This window comes from Oryzias latipes, chromosome 11, assembly GCF_053564925.1.
Source record: "Oryzias latipes strain Hd-rR chromosome 11, Olatipes_Hd-rR_3.1".
Taxonomy (NCBI): Eukaryota; Metazoa; Chordata; class Actinopteri; order Beloniformes; family Adrianichthyidae; genus Oryzias; species Oryzias latipes.
The window spans coordinates 10,520,509-10,542,634 of record NC_136247.1 but is presented as its reverse complement, the minus strand read 5'-3'; the positions used below and the strand labels follow the sequence as shown (position 1 = coordinate 10,542,634).

General features: G+C 41.6%; 1 protein-coding gene across 1 annotated transcript in view; it reads left to right on the top strand.

Moving 5' to 3' along the window:
- The first annotated feature begins 13,919 nt into the window (after window positions 1-13,919).
- LOC100125515 (retinoic acid receptor beta) overlaps window positions 13,920-22,126 on the top strand; it is an 85,125-nt gene continuing 76,918 nt past the window's right edge. Inside the window, exon 1 of the mRNA XM_020707234.3 lies at window positions 13,920-14,064. The gene's annotated coding sequence lies outside the window, so the exon portion shown is untranslated. The remainder of the gene's footprint in view (window positions 14,065-22,126) is intronic.

Genomic DNA, 22,126 nt, shown 5'->3' with positions numbered 1-22,126 from the left:
CACGGTTGGTCCAGGGAGGAGCAAGGCAGGGGCCCGCCGCCCCCGCCCAGGAGGGGGGAACCCCGGGGAAAAAAGAGGGCCCACAAGGGGTGTTGTAAATATGGCCCGACCAGGCTCGGCCACAGTTGGAAATTTGGCGGGGCCCAGCGCTCAGGAGCAAGGACCAGAACCCACCCCCCAGGGACACCAACACCCCCGGCTCAGATGTAATGTGAACCCCCCCACCGCGCGGAGAGAGCACCGCCGGGCCCAGGAAGCCGGCACCCCGGGGACACGGCCGCCGTTGCAAAGGGGCCCGTACCCCCCACCAGGGAAGAGGCAGGGGACAGATGGTCCTAGGTCCCACCTTCCTTGCAAAATGTGTGTGCGTGTATGTGTGTTTAAGAGGGTGTGTGTGTGCATGTGTGTGTGTTTATGTTGGGATGTATATATTGAGGGGGGAGGGGTGTGTGTACTAAGGGGGGTGCGGTTAAAATTGGCGGGTAGGGTGCTAGGAGGACATCTGCTGCTTGCTGGCAGTGATGTCCAAGCACCCCCCCTACCAAGGGCCCTACATGTCTAAGGTGCAAATAAAACCGAAAGAGGGGGGGCCCAATCCATACGGCAACCATAGGAGGGGGGGCCACTGCCTAGTAAACCCCCCCCCCAAGGCTCATCGCAGGCTAAGCCCCCCACCCCCTCACCCTATTATGAGGTTATATGGGGAAGGGGGTAAGTTGGGGAAAGCTGGTAGACTGTCCCCCGGTGGACAAACAGCTGCCCCCCCCCCCCCAGCAAGGGGGCCAGGCCCACCCAGCCCAGGGGCCCCACCCCCAGAGGAGCCGACACCCCAGGCCCAGCACCACCCACCCCACACAGAGGGAGAGGAGCCAGAAAGCGCCGGCCCCCCCCCGGAGCAAGCCCAGGCCCCCATCCCCAAACGCCGGCCCTAGAAGAGCTCTGGTCGGGCCTCGACGGGACCGAGGCAGCCAACCGGCCGGGGAAACCGCCGATGGCCTCAGCGGAGACCCCGACCCGTCAACCCCCCCTGCCCCGTACCAATAGTGCCCCCCCCCCCCCACAGGACAGGGCCGACAAGACCCCCCACCCCACCCCACCCCAGACCCCGCAGCCGAAGCGGATGACACCCAGAGCGCCCGGGGGCCCCAAGAGGGTTGTCCCGTCCCGCCCCAGAGCCAGGGAAGGGCTGATCCCAGCCCCAGGCGTAGATGGGAAGCCCATCCAGCGCCGCTGGGGCCCCCCCCCCGAGCAGCGCCCCCCGCCAACCCCCCCCAGCACAGGCAAAGGGACCACCCCCCGAAGCCAAGCCAGAACACCACCCCACCCCCCCACCACGCACCCCCACACCCAAGCCCAGAGGACCACGCAGCGCCCCAGCCCGCCCCACCCCGGCGCCGGACCCGACCCCCCGACCAACGGAGCCCCCACCACCCCCCGCCAGGCACCGGAGGCCCCGGCCCCCACCCCGGCCCACGGCAGAAGGGCAAGGAGCAGCGACGACCAGGCCCCCCCATCCCCTAAGTCATGGAGTCAGCTACGGGAGACCAGAGAGACCGAGTTCTTTCAAAGTTACTTGAACCTTGGGCTGACATTTTTTCCAAGCTGATCTGATCAAGCAGCAGAAATCTGTGTTGACTTATATTTATATTTTTCTTGCTTTTCCAATTTATTAAAATAGTTTTTTTAGCAATGCAAAGAGTTATGAAAATGATAGAGCCTAATCCTCCTTCTACATCGATGGCACTCATGTCACCAAGCACACAAAGTGACGGTGAAGTTGTGATTGAAACCTTAAGCCAGACTGATAAATCGGCACATACCTGCTGCCAGAGAGCCTGGACAGGCGTGCAGAACCACAGTGCATGCATGTAATTGTCGGGTAGATTGTAGGTGAATGTAGTTTTAGATGACTAAACCAACATGGTCAGGTGGGCCTGGGCTCTTGCAAAGTTCTACATAACAAAGCTTTAATGGGTGGATTGATTTAAACACTCCTCGTTGTCTTTTTAAAAAATGTTTCAGATCAAAATAATAAAGCGTTTATTCTTTGATTTTGACAAGGTGACTAATCGATCTGAGCAGTAGAAAGCAGCTGCATGGTGTTTTGGTACCATCTTGAAAAGTTTTGTGAAATTTGAAGCAACTCTAAGCAAAAGCTGGACTTCAGATCCTGATTATTGCAGATCCTCCTATTCTCCTCTTTGTAATGGTCAGTCTTTAAGTAGTATTTAGTACTCCATTTGGGTGGCAGATTAGCTCAGGCAGTAGAGCAGGTTGTCCAATAACTGAAGGGTTGGCGGATTGATCCCCGCTCTCCTCAGCACGGCTAGTCTGCAGCTCACCGCTCCCCCAGGGGATGGGTCAAAATGTGAAGGACAATTTCCCCATTGTGGGATAAATAATTAAATTTTAAATAAATAAAAGAAAGGGAAAAATACAATTTTAGGGAAAAAAATAAATTTCTCATACATAAAGCAGGTACAAATAAAAAGAGAGTCTGTGTTTCACTTTGTGAAGTTGTGGAACAGAACCAGTAAATGCTTGAAACAATGTCCAAACATAAAATAATTTAAGTATAAATACAGAAATATGATCATGGACAAATATGTGAAATTACAAAAAAATACAGAACATCAGCATTTGTAAATCTGCATACTTTGAGAATACGTTTTGTTATTCATTTGCATGTTTTTTGGAAATGAGAATTACATGTACAGCTGTGACCGAATATACACTAGGGCACTGGACTTTGATGGAGGGAGTACTGGGTTTAGTGGGGAAAGTAAGGACTTAAGGTAAAGGGGGTGAGAGTTTATAAGATTTTTCTTCTTCTCACTCCCTTTTGGACTTGTGTTTATATAATTTTGTCTTGTCTTGTTTTATATAATTTTCTTGTTTTATATAATTTTTGTCTTGTTTTTGTCTTATTTTGTTATTTTACACTTGTTTTCACTTGTCCAACATAAAAAGGTTACTACTACTACTAAATAAAGTATCAATTATTATTATTATTAAATATTTGGACCCTCTGCTGTTTGACAGACAAGCAAACAAACTGTTAAAATAATTAAATGTTCTCAAAAGAACTCATAAGATGGAATCAGTTATTTACCTTTGCAGGTTTCAAAGCAACTGATGTGCAGGTGAGAGCTAAGAGTCAAAGTTAAAACAACAGGAAATGCTGTAAGTACTGTGTGGAGAATGGCTTCTTTACAGCTTTTCCCAACGGTGACTTTAAATGATTATGACTCCTCCAATCTGTCTCCACTTTCTGTCTGTGGGAAAGCCTGGTGTCTGCTGGGTGAAATAAGGCAAATGGGTTTAAAAGTGTTCACTTTCAAGGAGTCTATCGGGCACAGAAGAGCAGAAGTTATATGGTGAAGGATGGAAGAAGAAACAGCTTGAGCACACTCGAAATGCTACGTTTGACCTTCTCTCTGCTATTTGGAAAATGTCTCCACCTTTTACAGTCTGAAGAGAGGTCTCTGAAGATTTCCAGCTCCGGACAACATCTTTCTCACTCAGAGGCAATCCAAAAAGATTTACACTGCACTCTCAGCAGAGAACAAAAGACTGAAGCAGACCAAATCACCACAAACAGCTGCTCATTTGCACTCACTATTGCCCATGATGAGCTCTGACCAGGGGCGTCTTTGATGACAATGTGGGTTTGCAGAAAAACACTAAAAGCAGTGGTGCAGGCAACTTTTCCCAAACTGTTTATCTTTGTAGATAACTGCTGCATTAAATTTATACATGCACATCCATCCATCCATTTCTAAAGCCGCCTAATCCTTTCTGGTCACTGGGTTGCTGGAGCCTATCCCTGCTACTGTTGGGCAAAGTTGCCCCAGTCTGTTGCAGGGCACAGCTGCACATTCCTGCCCAATTACTAAAGCTTTTTCATATGTGGACATCATAAATTAGACCCTATCAAGCAGGAAGAAAAAGGTCAATCTAGTCCAGTCAATCAGGCTCCTAAATATGAAAAAGCGTCTGCAGCTCCTCACTACACCATGTTTCCCCAGAGACATTTACAAACTTTATCATGATTCCTGCTTCTTTGGATTCACACTGTGACATTTGTTTTTCCTCGTAACTCTTTTTTCATTTCTGGTCTGTTTGCATTCACACTGAACTGAACCGCACCAGAGAGTATTTGCAAGTGAACAAAGACTCAGGAGCACCAGAATATTCTGTCATTTTATGAATCCTAAACACAAACAATAGTCCAATCCATCCTTGTGTAAAAATTCAAAGTGAGGGAGGTATATCCAATGCGTACCCTGTCAAGCTGGTTTATAAAAGACAAAATCAGCAACTAGAGTGAAACGATTGGAAATAAGAGTCAAAGGTGAACCACGTTTTCACTCTTAATTTAGCCTTCAGTAGGAGGGACTCCCTTGTCCTACTTAGGATAAACCTGGTAAAGATAAATTGATTGTGCATGTCTAGATGCTCCCATATGACATTTATCTGAACAGGTTTTTTGTATGTACTCTGCAAAACAAATCTTGTACCTTTGACAGTCTGAGGGTTTTAACATCAAGAGCCTAGAATTGTGCAGAACTGACTGCAGCTATGATGTCAGTCATTCAAAGACAGACTACATAAAAGCTGTTTTTTTGGATGTTGGATTACTCCTTTCATTAAGAGATGGACCTTATTTTCCATTCAAAAGCCTGTATATCAAATTTTGGAATGGAATGGAATCGTCTAAGAATTTTACCAATAACGTCTAAAGTTGGCATTCGTTTCTCAGTTTGAACTTTTTCTATGAGGAAACTCAAGCAAATGATAAGAAGCCTTTCAAAATCAGTGAGCATTGGTCCATTTCTTGTGAACATTTTGTAAATAAGATACATTTTACCTTATGATCTGTGTTTTACCTAACTGTCCAGTCTAGTCTCATATTTCTTTGGGATCTTAATCAAACCTTAAGTTGACTAGATGCTCTTTGTCATTCTGTCCTAGAAAAAGTTGATGTGTTACCATGGTGATGCAGCTAGCAGCCAGAATCCACTCACTGATTTCTCCTTCCTGCTGAGCATGAAGCAGCTGTCTGAAACATATTTCATTTAGCTCTCCACTCATAAAGTCAGCATCATGGAGGTCACTATTGTGCAGAAGTCTTGTGAAACCTCCAACTGTAAGATATGATCAGATATTGGAACCAATAGTGACGCAAGGATGTTGTGCATCTGCAAAAATATATCTATAATCAGACTTAGTTGCAAAGTTTTCTTTTTTGAATGTATACTTATAATAATCTTTTAGCTGGTCTCTGATGAAGGTTTTAGAAGAAAAATGAGCATTTTCTTCTCTTTGATTTCTCCAGTTGCCATGGTGATTCATGGTTTCAGAGCAACATTGATGAATACTTCTTTTTTCCCCCATATTTCAGAAAAAAAGCATATTTGATGTCCACATACTGGAACCAAATTTGAAGTTTATTATTGTTTTTAAAATTGGAAATTTAAAATTCCTCATCATGTTTCCCTCTTCACAAACTTTCTTATAGGCTAATTGTATGTCAAACCACTCAAGCTTTAGTTTCTCCTGTTTCATCTTGCAGATGCAGCCAACATGTCTGAACGCCAATTAGATAGCTGGGTTTAATCAAAGAATCTGGACTTTAAATGACTAAAGGAGTCATCTTTGGGTCTAATATCAGCACTGTTCAATAGAAAGGAAGTTTAGAGCCACTAAAACATTAAGACTCAAAGTCAGAAGGTACTTAATGCATGGACGACCAACTACCTCACCAACAGGCCACAGTATGTGAGGCTACACAACTGTGTGTCAGAGGTGGTGGTTTCCAGCACTGGTGCTCCTCAGGGGACGGTGCTCTCACCGTTCCTCTTCACACTTTATACTTCGGACTTCACCTACAACACTGGCAGTTGTCACCTCCAAAAGTTCTCTGACGACTCGGCCATTGTTGGCTGTGTGTCGGGGGGGAACGAGCTGGAGTACAGGTCGGTCATCAAGGACTTTGTGGATTAGTGTGAGCGAAATCACCTGTGCTTGAACACCAGTAAAACGAAGGAGATGGTGATTGAATTCCGGAGAAGAACACCACAACTCACACCGGTGAGCATCCAGGGCTTGGACATTGAGGTAGTGGACAGTTTTAAGTACCTGGGTGTTCACCTCAACAAGAAACTGGACTGGACTCACAACACCGATGCCCTGTATAAGAAGGGCCAAAGTCCCCTCCACCTTCTGAGGAGACTGAGGTCCTTTGGAGTGTGCAGGCCTCTCTTAAGGACATTTTATGACTCTGTGGTAGCCTCTGTTATCCACTACGCCGTGGCCTGTTGGGGAGCACAGACCGGGACAGGAAGAGACTCAACAAGCTGGTCAGGAGGGCCAGTTCTGTCCTGGGCTGTCCACTGGACTCTGTGGAGGAAGTGGGTGAAAGGAGGATGTTGGCCAAGCTAACATCCATCATGGACAACACCTCTCACCCACTACATCAGACAGTGGAGGTGCTGAACAGCTCTTTCAGTGGCAGACATCTACACCCCCCATGCAGGAAGGAACGGTTCCGCAAGTCATTCATCCCAACAGCTGTGAGACTGTACAATGCCACAGTTTAAATATGCATGTACAAACCGGTTATCACACATCCATAGCCCATCTGTATATTCTGTGTTTTTTACTTTATTTATTTAATTTTATTTTAATATTACGCTTAACATACGTTATGTCGTAACTGGGTACATAAGTTATTACTTACTTTTTTACTTTTCCTATTTTTGCACATTTTGTATTTGTATTTTTGCACATTTTGAAAACCCCTCATTCTTTTGCACATTGCTGTCATTCTTTTTGAACTGCTGTAAGAATTGAATTTCCCCAATGTGGGATCAAAAAAGAATATCTCTATCTCTTAAAGATTGTTATGACGTATTTAAATGGTTTTTAAGCACAAAAATATTTAACTTTACAATTATTTTAGTTTGGCATACCAAAACAAAATAGTCTGGCAATTACTTTTTAGGACATTTTTTGCTTCAGATCTCTAGGCAGAATGGTATGGAAGTGAATGCGATAATGTTCATAGTGTCTATAATGCTAATAACTTCTTAGTTTCCTCTGCTATCAGACACATGATATATTTGAAAACATACCTGACATGTTTTGACAGACATTCCGTCTTCAACAGTTGCGTGGTGGAGTCCATTGCACGATTGATTGATTGATTGATTGATTGATTGATTGATAACAAAAGATACAGGGTATGGAAATGTTCACACTGGGTGTGAGGATTGATGACTTTTTACTTGGGCTTTTTAGGTTTTCTGTTCCTACCCGTCAGCGAGTTTTTCCTTTTTAATATGAATTAGTCTCAAGCGTTTTTAAAACCACGGTTTCAGCTGTTACGGACCAGATCCTCTGGAAATTGCTTCTCTTGTCATGTCAGGTTTCTTCTTTTGTCCTGTTCAAGTACAGGTTTATTACGTTTGTAAAGTGGTTGACAAGACACACCACACTTTCATTCTTGACTTTGGGTGCAGTGAAAGTTAACAGAAAAATACATTTACAATCTTTAGCAATGGATTACATGAGAAATCAAAAACGCTGGACACAAAGATAGAAAACATCCATATATACAACAAAAGTCGCTTAAGGCTGAATGCTGTCAATTACATAAATTACTGTTGAGAGAAGGGCTCCATTTTTGTGGACTAGCGCACACATCTTCCCACTCAAACAAGCACACAGTGTCTACTTTCTGCACAAATCTACTGGCACACACATATTTTAGCTAACTTTAAGGCCTAAATGAAATTGCCAACACACAAACATGCATATTTTAAACATCAGACATGTCTGTACATACATCTGTTTGTGCTGAGGTTAGCAGACAGGTGTGTTTAGGTGAGTGAGTCTAAAATGTAGAATGATAGTATGAAATGAAGAAGGTGTGAACCCAGAAGCCCCCACACTCACAGTCAGGGAGGCAGCATTAATTGCAAGTCCTGAGAGTTCCCCACCACTGCCCCCACGGTCAGTTTAGAACAACTCCAACGTGCCTGTACTTCACTCCAGGCAATTAACTAGTCACCTCAGCAGAGGTTTGGCATAATGTGGAAGCAAGGACTAACCCCCACCCCTTGGAAAGAGCACAGAGAGCCCCATCAGAAGGAAAGTATGGCAAACCAAGATCATTAAAATACGGAGCGATCTGACATTGAAGTTGGTGGAAGCAACTCAAGTGTAACATGATCTCTGATTCATGAAGATTGAGGATTAGCATCACATAGTGTACCTTTCCCAAGGAGCCAACAAAATCCGGGATGCAGTCACACACCAATGACTGGCCCTTCCCACACTGGATGGGTTAGGGGACATGGAATCAGTGGTGACTGTCCTCCTTGTGCAGTTTGTGTGTTGAGTGATAGAAAATAAGTATAAATGAGTAAAAAAGTGTCAGATTTGGTAAGGTGACACTTCCTGCTTGAGCCTGCATGTCTGATGATCAGTTAAAAAAAAGGAGAAGCCGGTGAAGATCCATGCTGAAGATGCCAAGAAGCACAACTTCTGAGGTGTGTCCTAGGTCTTCCCTTACACTCGGAGGAAATGACTAATAGGAAATGATCCCAATGTCAAGGTTTTATCTCCCAGCCCTCTCAAAAGGGAAGCAGCAGGCCTCTCAACCAGGCAACTGTTGCAGAGGCAGTGTATAATGACCCCCCAGGCCTGACCATTCTGATCCATTCGAGCGAATTATTTCCTAATGTAAAGTTATAGTTTGGTTAAGTCCATTAACATCCCTATTACAGAAACAGACCCTATGGGTAATTTGAACTCTGAGAACATCAAGTATTTAAAAAATACCTTTTTGGGGGGAGTTTGAGACACAAGACGGTAAATATGTTTATTATGAGCGACTTTTTAACATAGGAATTAATAATGTATTGCTTTCTTTTAATATTTTTTTAGTTTTTCAGAATAGAAGTAGATGCAAAGGCATTTAGCTTGGTTAAAGTTTAATAACAATGATTAAGTTAGTGTGACTCAGCTTCTACTTGTCCTGAAGTTGAGTCATGGCATTAAGACCTATTGTCTCATGGTTACTTATAGAAAACTATAAATCCAGATTCCATGACTCAACTTCAAGATGTCACCTGGATAAATGAGAATTTTCATCATACGTTTTTAGTTATTACTTAGTTTACAGATACAAACTGAACAACTATGACAAAAACGTGTAAACCAAAGAGAAGTCGTCTTAGTGTTTATCAGCTGAAAAGTCCTCTCAAGATTAAGTATTTTTAACCTTTTATAATTTTTAACCGTTTTTCCTTTTTACCTGTAGGCATCTTCCTAAGCTAAAACACTAAAACTGACACAATTCTATAAATTTTTCCATTTGTACGACTCCTTATAAGAAACATGAATAATACTCAGACTGCTGCTCTATTATTGAAATTTACTAATTTACTGAGGTGATGCTGCTTGTTTTTTTGTTTGGTTATTTTTTTAATCTATGAACCTGGGGGAACTGCACACGGCTCTGATCTGCCTCTGACTTATCAGCCTGTCTCAGAGGTAACTGAAATTCATAACTATCACACAGCCCACACCAATAATCTTATCCCATTAGAGAAAATAGCTTTTTGATGAAGCTGCTCCAGCGTTCATGAGAGAAATGTAAAGAGAGAGAGATGCCGGAGCCCAGATGGAGAGTGAGCTTAAGCTGTGTTAAAGTGCACCCATCAAAAGTGACAAATGAATAGATCTTTTACTTTCCCTCTCACATAAATCGACAGCTCTTCAAACAGGCCTTGGAAAAATCTCCCTCACCCTGTAGGCTGAAGCATTATTTATTCCTGCAGACAGTCTCCAATTTAATTTAGAACATCAGAGACATCTACTTGATCAAATTAGAGTGTTTGCAACACAGATGGATAAGAAAAAATGCTCTGCTGCCACCTAATGGTTTCTAAAAAACCAATGTAGCAAACATGCGGAGCAAACCTCTGAGTGTCAACAATTTAATCATATTTATACTTTCTATGAGTTCATATTTTCAACCACTTAAAACAAGATTCAAATGTTATGTAACTTTATTCGTAAAGCAGATTTCACAGATAAAAATGTGGGGTTTTGTCTATTCTTTGCACACAAAAAATAGGCAGTTCTGACGCAGTGGTTTCAATTTCTCTATTTTTTTAATGTCCAATTTTTAAAGTGGGGGGGGGGGCATTTTCTTTTGAGAAACCAAAATTAAATGTGGGCATAAACATAGATAAATTACATATTTTGCAGAAGTACAATTTTGAAAATAAAGTTCAAAGTACTGTGCTGTCTTCCCTCACAAAACTGACTTTTGAGTCTTCTTTGTTTTTCCTTGCTTTAAATATAACCTTAGCAAATATTACACGTTTGTTAGTGTGTGCATCACTTTCCTTCATTCAGGACATTTAGTTTTTATAAAATTCCTTCATCATCCACCTGCTGATCGATTTCTGGGTTCTGTGTCTGTGGTTGTCATGTCAAAAGAGGATGGTTAAAAACCAGTCTCTGTGGGAGATATTTTTCAAAAACCATATTTAATTGAATTCAGGAGAAGTCAGCCGCGTCTTGTCCACTCCCACAAAAAAATATAAAGAAAAGGGGACTTTTAGGTCTCTCTTTCTTGAAAAGATCTTCTCTGAAAATAGTTGGAAATGAAAGAGTTCAATAAGGCTAATCTCTTTTGCAATTTAAAAACATTTCTAACAAATAGAGTAGATAGAACAGTTTTAGAACTTAAAGATGCTTCTTTGTTGTATTTTGAGAAACTTTAAGATATCAGGGCTGCATGGTGGCGAAGGGATTAGCGCTCTTGCCTCACAGCAAGTTCAAGTCCCGGCTGGGGGACCTGCAACGGAACATCAATGGGGGACCTTTCTGTGTGGAGTTTGCATGTTCTCCCCGTGTATGCGTGGGTTCTCTCTGGGATCTCCGGCTTCCTCCCACCATCCAAAAACATACTTCATAGGTTAATTGGCAACTCTAAATTGTCCATAGGTGTGAGTGTGAATGGGTGTGTGGTTGTGACCCTGCGACAGACTGGCCACCTGTTCAGGGTGTCCCCAGCCTTCGCCCATACGTGGCTGGGATCGGCTCCGGCAGCCCAGTGACCCCAAAAGGGATAAATGGAAGAAAAAGATGAATGATGGAAAAAAAACAACTTTAAGATCTCAGCTGAGAAACTATAAAATACAGACCAAAAGAAATGGAATATCATGGTAAAGTGTATTTTTATTTCCATAATTCAATTTAAAAAAATACATTTTCATGTAATATAGATTCAGGGCCCACATGATTTCAAGTATTTATTTTGTTTATTCATAAATTGGGTTTCCAGCTCATAAAACCTACAAAAACAGGATTTCAGAAAATTAGAATGTGGTGCAGAAATCATCATTTACTTCTGAGTTTTTGCAAAAAAAAGATAAAGACAGATGATGATAACATTAAATCAATCAAAATAAAGAATTTACAAAATGATGTCCATCTTCAAGACTTCATTAGTCTGGGCAGGGGCCAGATCCTGTTGGAAGATTAAATCTTCATCTCCATCCAGATCCCCAGCAGAAGGAATCATGAAGTACTCTCTAGAACATTCAACTAGACTGTTGCAGTGATTTTGGGTTGAAGAAAGCAGAGTTTACCAACACCAGCTGTGAACATTGCACCTCAAATCATGACTGACTGTGGAGATGTCAGCATTCCCAAATGAAAGGCACACTTTACTTTAATCAGTTGGACCACTAGACAACAGTCCAGTCCTTCTTGGCCCAGTTGAGACGTTTCCTCTGTGTGCTAACACTGAGCGACCACAGGGGGGCACCAGCTGCCTACCTGTGCTAGTTTCCGTCGCTGACAAGAACAGTCACTTTTTTGACATTTGTGCTTTTGTTTTGTTTTTTATTGAGAACAGGTGCAAAGACATATTTTTGACAAAAACAGATTGCCATAAAACTTTTGAATTCATCAAGGTGTCAAGATTACCGGGGTTTTAATGTGGAGGTTAAGTTTAAGCTTTTGTGCAACTCATTGTGAATGAATGGTAGTATGACAAATTACTTTGTCCACGTGCTGACAGTTGCATAATTATTAGAAACAAATGGTAGTAAATTCATTCATTCATTCATTTTCTTAACTGTTTTTCCCTTTTGGGGTCATGGGCCACTTGTGGGTGAGGGCAGGGGACAACCTGGACAGGTTGCCAGTCTGTTGCGGGGTAGAATGTCCACAAACACACACCCATTCACTCTCACTCTCACACCTAGGGACAATTTAGAGTAACCAATTAACCAATGAAGCATGTTTTTGGACGGTGGGAGGAAGCTGGAGACCCTGGAGAGAACCCACACATGCATGGGGAGAACATGCAAACCTTACACAGAAAGGTCCCCTGTTGATGTAGTTTTTTCACGTCCCCCAGCTGGGACTTGAACTGGAGGCCTTCTTGCTGTGAGGCAAGACCGCTAACCACTGTCCCACTGTGCAGCCCCAAATGGTAGTAAATGATTTTTTTAATTAATTTGGGTTTTTAACTTAAATCTTTGTGATTTATTTTTGCATTAATCATAGAAAAGATGATTGAGTTTGGGCCTTTCTTCTGTTCATTTCATGATGGAAATATAGACAAAAAATATTTTTTTGACATATGCAAAGGCTATAGTTAGCATTATCTTCTGCTTATACATCATCACACCTATAAGCACACTCATCTGATCTCATGTCAAGCTGGGTTGAGTCTGTATGAGATTGCCTGGATACCAACAGGCTCTGTGAGACTTTTGCTTTTAATTAGAAAAGCTAAAGACCACGCCTGGTCTGTTACTCCATATGAACAAACCCACATATTTGACATCAAATCAGTCATTTCACATTTTTATCAGCTCCAAAGTCTCTTGGTGTTTTATATTATGTGTTTTACCGACTTTTCTAATAGAGGGGCACCTCTTCTGATGTTGTTGGGTGTTTAATAATTTGCTGCACCTGAGAGTAGCCCAGGAAACAGAGCTGCTGCCTTGGGATTTGTCTGTATTTCTGTATCTGTCCACAGATCCTCCATGTTTTCATCCGATGGATGTGATTATTTAGCTGGTGTTTCGGTCCCTGGCCCAGAGTTGCTGCCTGTCACTACTCAAGATGGTTTCAAAGACATAAAAACTGGTAAAAAAGCAACAAAGAAAAAATTGAAACCTCATAAAAACCTCAATGAAAACAACAAGTTATGAAAACCAGAAATGGAGTATTTCAAACCAATCCTGTCTAAAATGATTATTTTTTTATTTAAGTACTTATTTAAGTACCTAAGAACAACTTAAAAGCAGTATAATTAATCTGACTGATTAAATTAGAATTAAGTATACGGTTTGTGAATTTGTGCCTGCTGAATATTTTGATCAGCATAAATTATAGGAAAACGAGCTTGGATGCACCATTACATATGTGAAATGCTAGATATTACAGATGAAAAAAACTTTTGGCTAACTCTGGTACATTACATGCTTTTTTAATGTGCAAATATGTTCCTGTCTAATAAACTAATAAATAAGTAAAACAAAGATATGATTGATTGGAAATGGAGGGAATGCTTTTTGTTAGAGGAGCATTAAGCCAATGAAAGTTTGCTACACCGTGGGGATGGAGCCCTCCCCTTCTTGTCAGTCTCTGCCTGCAAACAAACACGTTTAAGGTGCAGTTGATCCGCATGGAATGAAAAGAAAAACAGGAAAAAATGTGTTCAGAAGTTTAGATGAAGCCGTGCGTCTTTCAGCGTGGAGTGGGTGGCGGGGGGGGGGGGGGGGGGCGCAGCTCATGCCTCGTGGAGTCAGCTGGGAGCGCGCTCGTGTAGGGCAGGTGTGCGAGATTCCTCCCCGCCTGTGCCGAGCGCGAGCGCGCCTAAAGGAATCCAGGGGGAGAGAGATCTGCGGCTGCACAGCATCACTGTCGGGTCGGGATCCGACTGCAGCCCATCTCTGCGGGAGGGGGTTCCGGGAGACCCACCGCTGGACGGAAAACACGTGCGTGGAGCGGCCACAGAATGAGGTGAGCTTGTCTTTTAAATGCTGGGGAAAAAGTTCTGAGAACTCTCACCTGCACGTGCGCTCTGGCTGGCTGCGCGTTTTGACATGATGATTCACTTTTTACTATGAGCGCGCTGGGGGTCAGGGAGGATGAAGACGTGACCTGATGGTCCTGAACTGCTGAAGGTGATGAGGAAGAGGGAGTTTCATCGTTAAATCAGCTGATATAATCTGTTGGTCTCTTCTGAAGGCCATCTTGAGGTAAAAATGATCTGTCTTGATTTAAAATGATTGGAAATGAACCAGATTATCAATCCCGACTGATCTCAGTTGGAAACTTCTTGATTTGAGATTTAACTTCATTTCAGAATTTGATTTTTATTGAGAAAATGTGCTGAACAAAGATGAAGATGATGACTTCCAGGACTACTCTTCTGTGATGTGAAATGCTCTCCTAAATAAGTGGAGGACTGAACTGATGACACAGTCCTCCTCCATCTTCGACGATGTCATTGGAAGCTCCCTGTACCTGAGAGCACCCCCTCCTCCAGCTCCTCTCCTTTTGAAAGCTCATTTCTCATGCTTCCCATGGCTGCAGTTCACAGGCTTTGATGTTTCGTCACTCCAAAGCCTGGGAGCTGAAGCCTCTCTGCAGTTCACCGTTCTCTAAATGAATTCAGACCCCTGTTTGCTGCCTGTTCTTTGTTACTCCATCAGGTTGAAGATTCGTGGTTTGCAGCAAGTTTTGGTTTGAATAAGGACAGATTTCAGACGCAAGTCACTCACAGCTTCAGTTTATATCTTTAGTGAGCGAAGCCTGACTCTTCAGCAGCACCATGTAATATTGATGACTTGGACAAAGTTCAGCAAAGCAACAATCTAAAGGAAACAAATGTCCAATTTTATCGTGATTAGTTCCATCAGTTGTTTTTATAGCACTTTTGTTTTTCACAATCAAAACTAAAACTTTCATTTTTCAACACTCCTTGTTTTGCTTTTTTCTAAAAGGTTTTTTTTCCTTCAAATCTTCTTTATATATTATTTTCCTGCATAAACCAACGACCTTCTAGAAAACATCCACCTCGTGGCTTAGTCGTGTTAAAAATATTCAACTTTTAAATGCAATTATAAACATGTTTAATGGATGTCAAATTCTTGAAATATGGACAGGAACATCAGAGTTTCAGAGTTGGGGAATTGAAATGTTGGAATTAACCAATACTCTGAAGGTCAGGGGGAGTCATGGCTTTCACGGCTTGGGGATAAGCTATGTACGGAGCCTGTGACCTGACATGGGTAAAAAATTAAAAATTCATGCTCACAAAAAAATATTTCGCTCTATCAATTTACATTGGGCAGTTGTTTTGGGTGAGATGTTGCATGGTAACTCCTGCTTATGAGAAAATACAATGAACTCCGTTTTATCAGCCGTCAACACATCACTTTAGAAGTCCCACGCCGTTCATGTTTTGGTCTATTCTCAAAGCGTTCTCAGTGGTCTTTTATTTGTGATTATGCCATTTTTAGGCAAAATAAAAAAATCTGTGTTGTTTTTTAGGACATAGTTTCTGCAGAGAGGCAGTAGTTTAATTGGAAATTTGTCTCTGAGGTATGGGCGGGACTGTTATCGCAGAACAACCCCATCCTCCTTTCCACTTCCTGTTGCTAAGAGCTCAGAGCAGGTAGTCATAAATGAGCTCTTTTTCAGACGACGATTTTTCTTCTATTGCAAAATGAATAAAATATCAAACAGAAGTAACACAAATGCCCTTTATCTTCAGAGAAATGCCTGTTAAAAACACAAAAAAATGTTTTTCATTTGAGTGACTATTTGAGTGACTTTCTTTAATGACTATAAACAAGACTGAACGACAGAAAAATAAGGCTCTAAAGTTTTCAGGCCTGTGCCAGAGAAGGAGAAAACTGCAACTTACCTAAAATTAAAAATTAAAGTATCATCATAAAGCTTAATCCTGTAAAATATAAATTAGTCCATAGTTAGAGCCTTGTGGGGCTCCTTTGGATTATTGTAGTGTTAAATACCAAAAGCCAGATTCATTTGCATGCCAGTTAATTCTGTTAACTTACAAAGTATTTGTGAAGCGTTCTAATCATTAAAAAAAAATCTGTTCCTCTCCATCCAGTAATTTCTGTTTCATGGACGCAAAAAAAAAAAATCCTCCATTAGGTTCATTTTCACTTTATGGGATACAGTGTGAGTTCTACATTAGAGGACCCAAACTGATTTAATATCCCCACTCAGTAAAATGTGGCCCTTAATAAAGACATCACAAAAGCAGACAGTGCACTGTTCATCCCGCTTTCATATCATCTACAAGTGAAAACATAATTAAAGACATACGGCGAGGGAAAGAAAGCAGCAAACGAGGAAGATGGAGCGTGTAATGTGGAGAGTTGAGAAAAAACTGGGAGCCTTTGATGCTGTGTTTGGCTTTGGGAATCCCAGAGAGTCTTCAGTGGAAAGCTCCTCACTCAACATCAATAATGAATGAAAGATATCTGGTTCAGTGGAAGATTGAACTTAACTGGCATACTAATTTATTACCGTGAACCTTATGTAAACATTGCATCAGGGCGTTTGCTGTACTTTGTTTCGCTGTCTCTGTTCAGTGGAGGACAAAGAATGGAGTGCAGGAAAGAAGAAAGGTCAGACGTGTGCACCGTCATCCCACTAAATCCCTTTTCTTTTAAACAGTTCTTTCTCTTTTTACAAATCATGAACTTGTGTTGCTTGGTGAAATATATTAGTAGATTTTTTCACTTGCAACTGGTTTCTGTTTTCTTTGGAAGGTCTATGTTGCCTTTTGTGTGGTAAACCATAGGTGCAAATTGAACAAAATTTCGGATTTAGTTGCCTGAAAACAAACTTGTTCTTTGATTAATGCAGACTGTACAAATGCACGTGTCCTCCAAGCCATGAGGGGGTCCTACCTTCAGTTGTATCAATGTAGAACTACATTTAGTCTTGTTTTCAATGAAAACGATTGAGGAAATGACTACACCAGACTTTACAATTTACATGCGATAAACATGTAAAAATGGAAAGAATAAGCAGCAATTGCTGCGTTTTCATTGACCATGAAATTGCACAAAGTGATTTGCGATAACAAATTCGCCTAATGGAAACAATACATGAAACAACAAAAAATAGCATTTATCGAAAAAGGTTTTTGCACTTGGAGGAGGTGGTTTTTTAAGGTGTTTCAAAATTGTCATATTTTGCAAAACTGCAATGAAAACCCTTTTTTTTAATAGAATGAGACAGAACGGGATGGAAATGCACTTTTTGGTAGGAACTGGCTACCTTGGGCACTGCACAGCGAGTGCCACAGGGGGTCCCACAGCTCAGCAAAAGTTAAGTGTGTCATGTGGAATTGTTGGATCCACAGCTCCTCTCTAAACTCACCAACCACTATTTCCCAATTCACTAAGGAGGATTTTTTTCCATGTTCCCTGCCCGCGCTGCTGCGTGAACAGATAGATACTGAGAGTTTCTCATGGTTAGTAGTTTGCATTGTCATTACTGGGGTTTTTTAAATACAATCCATGGGCAAACCAGGAGTATGTTTGTACAGACCCTTTTTTGAATTCAATCTAAACTTTATGTCTTTGATTATTTTATTTATTGTTCTATTTTTATTATTATTTAACAGTTCTGGACTGTATAAAAAAGAGTGTAAGACAGATCTGTAGTAAAGTCAAGAAACCACGGATAAGATTAAAATCATGGCCACCAACTTGGTGCCTCCAAGTTGGTGGCCATGATTTTTGACTAAAAATGATGATTTGGCACACTCTTAAAGCGGGATCACCTGAATGCATAAATATAAGATAAATCACCGGACATAGCACAGCTGCATCGAAACTCTGGAACTCTTCTCCACCACTCAGATATTTGCATACGTTCAGAGAGCCAGGCAATGGAAGAAAGAAGAAAAGGAGCCTTTGCAAAGCATCAGCCTCAGCTGCAAAACTCTTAAGAAATGCTGAAGGTGCATATATGTCCCGATAGCTCGTCAGCCCCCCCTTCCAAGGAGAATGTTTTCTGCATCTGAAATCGTGTTTTTATTCCAGGTATGGTGGGACAAGCCGAACCTGAAGTGCTTCCCGTCCCATATTCCCTGACAGTGAAATTTGCTCAGCCTCTCCTCTGAACAGGCGTGAACAAAGCAACACCCCCGATGGTGCAAATTTCTCTTATTGTTGAGCTCAAGAAGGGAATGCTTGGCGCCGCACATTTAAAGTTTACCCAAACGGCAAACTCCAGTGAAGTTTCTGTTGGTTTCATGAAGATGTTTCTGCCACAACAGAAACTTCACTGGAGTTTGCCGTTTGGGTAAACTCCAGTGAAGTTTCTGTTGGTTTCATGAAACCAACAGAAACTCCAGTGAAGTTTCTGTTGGTTTCATGAAGATGTTTCTGCCACAGCAGAAGAGTAGTTGTAAGAGGGCTGCAAATGTCCCTTTGGGTTTGATGAAATGGTGCTGTTTTTACCAGCGTCCTCCTTCCACCCACAGCTTCCTCTAACTCTGGTCTACGTCAAATCTTCAGTGTAATCCTGTCTGCTCAGATGTTTAGTTAAAACACCTGAGTCAACGCCCATATTCGATTATTTAAGCCTTTTTTTTTCTTTAATTAAGCATTTTTCAAAAAAAAATGTAAGCGGAAAGCTTTTTTTTCCAAGATCAGTCCTTGGACATATATAAAGCTGGAGTTGTGGAAAAATGCTGAGTATGGCAACTGTGTAGTTTTTGTTATAAAGCACACATAATCGGGTCTCAAAGCCTCAAACAGCCTTTTGTATGAACTGTGTGAACTCATGAAGGCCAAGTTTGGTTTGTATGTAGCTTTACAGTGAGGTGTGTGAAGGAACTGCAACCAGGGGTCGTCCGAGGACTTTAGACATTTAGGAGATGCACTCATATAAACACAAGCTTCAAACCAAGACGGGACAACCTTTGCTGTTATTCTGAGACTGCAACAAAAGGAGATCCTGTTTCTAAAAATGAACCCAAGCTTCACACAAAATTTGGGCTTTGGACAAGATCTGATCTCAGATAAAAAGCAAAGTACTTTCAAGTAATTACCATGACAATTGAAAGTTATAATATTCAGTGCTTAGTCTACTGCTGCTGTTCTTCCTCCACTCATGAGCAGTCTATAAATTCCTCGGATGATGATCAGATGAAGTTTTGTTTCCTTTATCATGTCACACTTCTGTTATTCTCTTCTGGACGGTTTTCGGAGTAAAAGTCGCGTTCACTGCAGCTGCAGCTACATAACTACTATGTCTGCGCTGCTCCTCTGTGAGGACTGTCATTAAGCCTGACGTCTTCTTTTTCAGGACAGTGATCCCTCGCTATAACACGGTTTACTTTTCACGGTTTCGCTACTTCACGGATTTGCATCATGCATTGTGTTCTGCATTCTGATTGGCTAAAAATTCACTCCGCTTTTTCTATACCTGTGCGTCAATAACGTTGCAGTTTAAGAAGTCCACGAACGTAAAACAGCTTGCCAAATTTACAACACGTACGTGCAAATCATCTTGCAATTTCAAGTTTCTCTAAAACCTATAGAAAAAGAGCGGCAACTGCCTATCACTATGTTCTTCTCCCGATCAAACACACCTGCACCGCGGGCTTCAAAAGAAGAAAACACTGCAGAGCGGAGTCAGGATGCAGCGGCTCAGTCTGAAGAGCAGTGAAATACACCTGAATCACTATTTGTCCCACTGTACTTTGTATTTTTAATCATTTTAAATTTTCTCCCGTTTAATCCAATTAATCGGGTCGATTAATCGGCTAATCTCCGCAATTTGAAGCCTTCTGTTAAAATCGATGATTAAAATTATTATTTGACAGTAAACTACAGAAGGTATTTGTTGAAAAAAAAACGTTTCTAAAGTACTTTGATTTGTGAAACAAATGCTTGAGCCTGTAAAATGGTTTGTTAATTATTTTCAATGCATAATAGAGCAAATTAAATAGAGCATTTAATTGTATGATAATTCTAAAAAAAATACAGGTATCTACTTCACGGATTTTGCCTATCATGGGTTCTTTTTGGAACGAAACCCCCGCGAAAACCAAGGGTTTACTGTATCCTGAAGGTTCTTCTACATGGACAGAACGTTAACTACTGGTGTTTCCCCTGGCTGAACTTGTGGGTTCACTGCCATGGAGGTCAACCATTCTTTCTTTAGTGATGGATGAGTTTTCTCTCGTTTGTGTATCTCACTGCAGTAATATAGTGGGTTCCAAAAACAGTGGTTCTAACCTAATGTTTAAAGGAAAAGGACACACAACCTGCTTTTCTGGGTAAAATTTTGTTCTTTTTTGCTCCTGCTTTGACATCCAGATGAAACGATATGCCTGAAGTGACGAATGCCTTGTGCTTGTCATTAGATTTGGATGTCACTGTCAATTCTGACAGTTTTATATGAAATACGTCTTCAAAACTCTTCTCAGGCTTTCTAACATCAGTGAATTCTGCTTTAAAAGTCTGCGCTTTTGAGTGTTTTGCTTCAGCTCCTTCAAAACTGTGTCGTGGATGAGCTTTTTGGCTTTTTTTGTTAGAAAATTGGACACATCTCCGTTACAGCAACCCTGGAATCTCCACAATTTGTGATATAAGACAGCTTTACCTAGGATATCTGTTTATTTGACATCAGTTTTATCTCCTATTTTGTGACTTACTTACTCACAGCTCATGTCCTTCCTGGAAGTAAGACCACTCGATCTCTGAGGCACCGCCTTTCGCTCCTTGTGGGTGCCGCCCATTTCATGAGGTCACCCTAGAGCCGGCCTCGGCAGCGTGTCTGTGGTTCTCCCACAAAATAGGCAACATGCAAACTTTTGCAAAGATGGATGTGCATATTGTGCAAAATAACAAGAACGGCTCATCCCTTGAATAGTTTGTCATGTCTACTTGAAATCAGAAGATGGCTGGAGTGCAGCCACTTGAGTTTTGAGAGCAAAACTGAAGTAATGGTGATTGGCCAGAGCAACCGCTATGACTCTTCTATTCTGGACCTGGGTCCCCTGGCTCCACATTTTAAACACTGTCATGAATTTGGGTTTTATACTGGATAGTCATTTTAAGCTTGACTGTCACGTCACTTCTGTGGTGAAACTGATTTTTTTTTTATCTGTGGCAGTTATCTGCGGTAAAACCATTTTTAACTCTGCAGGACTTTGAGACAGTGATCCACGCTATTGGATTGGATTCTTGTCATACCCTTTTATTTGGGGTTAGCCAGTCCTCTCTTTCACGTTGCAGCTGGTTCAAAATGCTGCTGCTCGTGTTCTGGTTGGACCACGAAAGAGAGACCACTTTACACCAATCCGGGCTTCCCTCCATTGGCGGCCTGTTTATTTTAGGGTTCAGTTCAAGATAATTTTGTAATCTTTCTAAAGGTCTCACCCTGCCTTACTTCTCTGAGTTTCTTTCCCTCTACACTCCTCCTTGGTGCCTCAGGTCAGCTGATCAGCTTCTTTAAAACTACACTTAAAACCTATTTTTACAGCCAAGCTTTGAACCTTCCACAAGACTCGGCTATTTTTTACTGCCTTGTAACCTAATTTTAATTATTTTATTTATTTTATTGTTTTGCTTGTTATATGCTTATATTTTACCCATTAGTGTTCTTGGTGTTTTATTGTTAAAGCGCTTTATAAATAAAGTTGATTTGAGTTGATTTGATATAAAGTGAAAGCATTTAGCCAATCAACGGTAGCTCAGTGGAGAAAGTGTGTGTGTTTGTTAGCCTGGGGGCGGTGCTGACAGCGCAGACTCTTCCTGGAAGGGGCTGTTCTCCACTTTGTAACATCACAATGTGAGGACCCACTCGTTTTTGTGGATTGGGAGGGGCTGGTGCTCTGAGAGAAGGGTTATAGAAGGAATACTCACAGATGGGTGAATGGATCAAATTACCGCTTTGGGGGTTGTTTTTCATGAGGAATCAACATCATAATACAATTAAAAGCTCAAAAAGATGATTGTGCATGATATAAGCCTTTTTATTGGATGCGTTGATATGGTTTTTAATGGAGTTCTTGCAC